The following is a 6,216-nucleotide window of genomic DNA, read 5'->3' as shown; positions in this document are numbered from 1 at the left end:
GATTAAAAAAACAAGCTATATTATTTACAAATACCTACTCTCCAAGATTATTGTAAACTGCATGTACTGCAAACATGTACTAATAAAATAAAGTTAAATAAAAACATTTACAAAATAAATTCAAGATTTAATCCCTGTCCAAGAGAAAAAGAGAGTCATGATATATACAGGTAGTTTGAAATGACAGAAACTTTCTGAGCCCAGTAAAAATGCAGACAGTAAATTAATAGGTTAAATACTATATAACATCTAATCAAAAGAAAATTAGAAAGAAATCTGGAGGATAACGTTTTCCTAGAAACGCAGAAAGGCTGAAGACCCTGGAAGTGTTGTTTAGAGTGCAGGAAGCTGGAGGGAGAAGAGGACGAGGGGTAGGAGGGCAGTCGTCCGGGGTTAGGCTTGGGGGGTGTTGGTCCGTTCAGGGCGGGGATGACTCACGGCCCAGCCCGTCTCCCCGACGCCGCCCGCCCCCGCAGAGCTAGCTCCATGGCTTAGCAGAGGAGGGGGCGGTGGTGAGAGGGGGGAGGGGGACTCTTATTTTGTTAGGGGTCCGGGCCGAGGCCCAACCGGCCTGGCAGGGCTCGCCTGGAGTCAGGCGTCTTGTCTCTTGAAGCCGAGCCAGCTAGGGAAGGCGTAGAGGCCAGCGGAGAGCCCTCCAGCCGTGTTCCTGCTTCTGGAGGAGCACAGGTCGGCCTACCCAGCCCAGGTATTCAGCCTGAACTCTCTGCTTCCGGAATCTGGGATTGTTGCTGACATTGAATTAGAAAACATCCTTGATTCTGACAGTTTCTACGAGCTCAAAAGCCAACCCTTACCCCTACGCTCCAGCCTCCCAATATCACTGCAGGCCACACCAGCCACCCCAGCTACACTCTCTGCATCGTCTTCTGCAGGGGGGTCCAGGACCACTGCCATGTCGTCATCGTCCTCATCGAGGGTCCTCTTGCGGCAACAGCTCATGTGGTCCCAGGCACAAGAGCAGGAGAGACTTGAGCGACGGGAACAGGCCACAGCCACTCCCTTCCCCAGTCCTGCACCTGCCTCTCCCGCCATCTCTGTGGTTGGCATCTCTGCTGGGGGCCACACATTGAGCCGTCCACCACCTGCTCAGGTGCCCAGGGAGGTGCTCAAGGTGCAGACCCACCTGGAGAACCCAACACGCTACCATCTGCAGCAAGCACGCTGGCAGCAAGTGAAACAGTACCTGTCCACCACACTTGGGCCCAAACTGGCTTCCCAGGCCCTCACTCCACCACTAGGGCCCACGAGTGCCCAGCCTCTACCTGCTCCTGAGGCTGCCCATGCCACTGGCCCCACAGGCAGCGCCCCTAACAGTCCCATGGCACTGCTCACCACTGGGTCCAGCTCAGAGAAGGAGATTGATGATGCCATTGATTAGATCATCAGTCTGGAGTCCAGTTACAATGATGAGATGCTCAGCTATCTGGCCAGAGGCACCGTAGGGCTTCGACTCCCCAGCACGCTGCCTGTGTCAGGGAATCTGCTTGATATGTACAGTAGTCAGGGTGTGGCCACAACAGCCATCACTGTCAGCAACTCCTGCCCAGCTGAGCTCCCCAACATCAGACAGGAAATCTCTGAAACCGAGGCAAAGGCCTTTTTAAAGGAAGGACAGAAGAAAGACAATCACAACCTGATTGAGCGTTGAAGGAGATTCAACATTAATGATAGGATCAAGGAGCTCGGCACCCTCATCCCCAAGTCCAATGACCCGGAAATGCGCTGGAACAAGGGCACCATTCTGAAGACCTCTGTGGATTATATCCGCAAGTTGCAGAAGGAGCAGCAGCGTTCCAAGGATCTGGAGAGCCGGCAGAGATCCCTGGAGCAAGCCAACAGCAGCCTGCAGCTTCAGATTCAGGAGCTAGAACTGTAGGCCCAGATCCATGGTCTGCCACTGCCTCCCAACCCAGGCCTATCTCCCCGGCCATGACTTCAGCCTCCGACATCCTCAAGCCAGAGCAGCTGGACATTGAGGAGAAAGGCAGGCCAAGCGCTGCAACATTTCACATGGGCGGGCGGGGGGGGGACCTGTCCAGAATGCTCCTCACCAGCATCCCCCAGCACCACCTTCGGATGCCCTTCTGGACTTGCACTTTCCCAGCGACCATCTGGGGGATCTGGGGGACCCCTTCCACCTGGGGCTGGAGGACATTCTAATGGAGGAGGAGGAGGAGGGCATGGTGGGAGGGTTGTCAGGGCGTGCCCTGTCCCCGCTTCGGGCTGCCTCTGATCCCCTGCTCTCTTCAGTATCCTCAGCTGTCTCCAAGGCCAGCAGCCGCAGCAGCTTCAGCATGGAGGAGGAGTCCTGATCAGGCCTCAGCCCTCCCCTGGGATTCCCCACCCAGGAAAGGAGGACTTGTGAGGATAAGGCTCTGCCTTTTCCCAGCCCTCCCATGAAACTGTCCTGCCCAGGGATTCTGGGGGAAGAGATTCAATCAGGCCTCACCCCTGTAGTAGGAAAGGCGGAGGATCCAGGGGTGGCCCCGTCCCTTCCCCCAAAGGAACAACCCAGCGCAGGTATTTCAGATGAAGAGGGCAGAAGAAACCTGTGAGATCAGGGCCATTACCTTGAGGGTCCCATCCTTGGCCAGGTAAGGAAGGGAGACAGAGGGTGAGGTCCCATTTCTGTCACCTAAAGAACAGCCTTAACAGGTCTCCTGGGAATAGATATTAGGATGCTGCTCCAACCTTTCTTTGGGAACCACCAGTCTAGCCCATCTAGGCACTGGAAGAAGAATCCAGTTCAGTGATGGCTAACCTTTTAGAGCTTTCAGTGATAACAAACAGCCTGCTGCAGCTCGGGTGCTGTAGGGTCACCACCACTGGTATGGATGCGGGAGTCCCACCCCTGGAGGTTTAAGCCCTGCCTCTTCCCATGTTCCTGGGAACTCAGTCCTGGCCTTCTGGGAATGGATGCCAGGCCTCACCCCTTACTTGTAAGAAGAGTCCAGCACAGGTATTTCAGATGTGGAGGAATTAGTAGGATCAGGCCACCCCACTTAGAGACCACGGGCCTGTCTCTGGCCCTTAGTGACATCCCACATGAGCATTCTATGCTTCGGGGAGGAGCAGTGCTCAAGCTTCCCGCCTTAACCTGGGACCAACCTGACCTGACCTAGGCCGGCTCCTCACTGAGCTTGCTGTCCTAGATGGGGCAGACCGAGAGCTTTCTGGACTGGCTTCCCAGACCCAAATCCGGATTGAGAGTTAGGCCCTCACCCTTGGGGACAGACCTGCCTTGTTCTTTGTGGGGCTGTTTGCAACAGTGATGGGGATTAGTGGAAATCCATTCCAGTGGCCCAAAACCGGTACCCAGTTCAACTTGCAGAACGGTATGAAGGGGATTCCCCAGCCTGGGAAAATGGAAGCCCTCTACAAGGCAGAAATTTGGGGGAAGGGTTGCAAATGCATATTGTATCCCCCATTTGTTTATCTGATTTTTTATTGATTTCCTCTTATTCAGAAGCTAGGTCACCCTGAAACTTTGGCCCCCGCACCCAGCTCTCCATTTGGAGGATCCCCAATTTCAGAGTTATCAAGAGACACTCCCTGCCCATTCCCACCCCTCATAACCACCTACACCTGGGGTCATCGGCTTTGGATTGCTGGGGCCAGGGCCCAAGGAGGGTACTGAGGGGTCCGTAGGTTTGTGATTAATATAAATGCTAGGCGTGTTTGATGTGCTTTTAACTTTGGCAAAAAAAAATAAAATAAAGTGCAGAAAACTTTATATAGAATAAAATAAACTGTAAAATAATGAAAAAAAGTTAATGAATAAAATTTTAATGAATAAACACATTCATTATAAAGGTATGATGATATGACTATTTAAAATGGAAAAATGCTTTCAACGATATAAACTGTTGAAATATAACTTATTATTTTCACAAATGGATTCTTTTAAAATCACTGTTATAGCACTATAGATGTCAAACATTTAGGGACTAAAAAATAAATAATAAAATGTAATTTTAAAAGCCTAGGAAAAAATAACCTTCCTCATAAAGTCTGCATAGTATTAGTTGGCATATAACATACAAGCAATAACTAAAATCCTAAACTGCCCAAATGCAATGTGGAAAGAAAATAGAAAGGAATCATATATTTATTTGTGGAGATGTTTAAATTGCATTTTGTTATTCTCATAAGCTTCAAGAAAATAAGAATTCATTGGTATATTCGACTTTTGAAAATATGTAACTCCTTCAGATTCTATACTAATCTTATCATTAATTATAAAATTTATAACTCACAACACATTATGCTGTGTGTATGTTTGGAAGGACTTTCTTACAACCACATTTTATAGAACTAAACCACCTTAAATCATTATAGTCCCAAAAAGAACCAAATTCTATTAGGTTGACTTCACTGAGTTCAGAAAAAATATTATAGCAATATTATTTTTACACTTGATCTTAGCCAAAAGGCTGAGAAGCGATAGTAATATTTTTTAATAGCTCATTTGGGCTTTCTGAATTTATATGCATGGCAAGTTGGAATTAGGAGTGACTGACCTAAGATTTTGATGCTATTTAATTAAAGACTAGAACTTTACTCTAAGGTTTTAGATTTCAGAATCATTTTTCTATCCTCACCAAACTTTCATTCATACTTTGGTTTCAGTAATAAGGAGCAATAGTAATTTCCACGCAAGAGGAAAAGATTTGTAAATGGACTGTTAGAGTGAGGTACCCTAAAACATCAATTGACCAAATGAACTTGAGTGACATGTTTATTATTACCCTTGCATAGAAAAAGAAGAATCATTTAATTCAAAGGTGATCTATCTTTAATACACTTGTTGACAGATTAATTTACTTATTTTATAATTGTGCTGTCATTTATTAAAAATTAGACTGTATTGCTTTAGCACTATGATGGCAGAATTGAGTGATGTAAATGATAAAATGAACAAATTACATATAATACTTTGTTTCTTCAATTAACATAACCAAGACATAATATATATTTTAATTTTTAAAATAATGGAATTGAAATTCAATGATTTTAGTTCAGACTACAAATTCTAAATCTGGTTTTGGAGATTTGTCCATGTTTTGGACATGTGTGAAATGTTAAAGATTGGTTCCTGAGAAATAAAGGAGTAGAAAGAGAATCTCAACTATCAATTATGCTATTCTCACCTTTAAAGCAGAGCCCATTTTACTAATAGAAGCACAGTACAGGCATCAGCACATCACAGTGGGTGCTGGGTATCTTTTCCTCACCCTTTCAGATCCACTTTCCACTTCCTTGTCCCCAACCTGCTCTGTACCCTGAAAACTTACTTCATGGGGATGATATTAATCCATTTTCTCTCTCTTTGGCTCTTCATTGGGTCCAGCCAATAAGAAGCAGTGAAGACATCAGAGAAAGAAAGGAGAGAGAAGTCTGGCTGTTTACTCCTTTACATTTTGAACACAGGATTGTAGCAGCTGTCTGAGTCATATAATGAAAAGGTACAGCATCAGCCACAAGGCTGTCTCTAATTGAGAGTTCTAGTAATCACTCTCTTTCTCTGTCTAGTCTGAAGCTCCTAACAGAAGATAAATGAAAAGCTTAAACAACTAATAAATGATAAAATTTGTAAAAACTGTAAAAGAAACAAATGTATTCTAAATTTTACTATATCTTCTTTCTTTCTCTCCATCCTCCTTGGCCTCATTGTTCTGAATTATTTAACCTTTTTCACTTGTGCATTATCCTGCTTCAAAGAGAAAAAGAAAACTAGACAAATACTTTCTAAAATTAGGGTGATATATCAACCAGTCCTGTCTTCTCTCACGCTCTAGTCAAAATCCAATCGAAGAACAAAAGCAAAAGCTTTCCCTTTACCAAAGGAAAACTCCCCAAAATTTGCTGAGGAATTCAGAATTCTCACTGGAGTATGTGATCCATGACTCATAGCTCTTTATTAATTTATTCACAGTACTGATAGCAAGCAAAACTTTCGGCCTGATGTGCATAGAAACCAATAGTATAGCACCATTTGTTGAAAAGTGTTCTGTACTGTGAAGTCAGCAAAGAAGCACAGGACTAAAGTTCAAATCTGTTTTCTGATTTGTGGTAGTCAGGGAATTTATGGGACTAGATGAGAAGAAGCTGCTTTTTATCTGATGAGAAAAGGTAAACTTTAGCCTTCATTGACACTGGTAGAGATTGTCATAAGGCCTCTTGACAGGTTCTGTG

At 45.2% G+C, this 6,216-nt stretch overlaps 2 pseudogenes; one reads left to right on the top strand and one right to left on the bottom strand.

Moving 5' to 3' along the window:
* Window positions 1–674: 674 nt before the first annotated feature.
* Window positions 675–2,333, top strand: LOC101716455 (transcription factor E3 pseudogene; annotated as a pseudogene).
* Window positions 2,334–4,381: 2,048 nt separating this feature from the next.
* On the bottom strand, window positions 4,382–4,466 carry LOC147824173 (U2 spliceosomal RNA; annotated as a pseudogene).
* Window positions 4,467–6,216: the final 1,750 nt, after the last annotated feature.

The sequence above is a fragment of the Heterocephalus glaber genome, unplaced genomic scaffold (assembly GCF_053883595.1).
Source record: "Heterocephalus glaber isolate CG9 unplaced genomic scaffold, H.glaber_assembly_v1.0 deba00001553, whole genome shotgun sequence".
NCBI classification, from domain to species: Eukaryota; Metazoa; Chordata; class Mammalia; order Rodentia; family Bathyergidae; genus Heterocephalus; species Heterocephalus glaber.
This window is presented reverse-complemented; position numbering and strand designations above follow the sequence as displayed.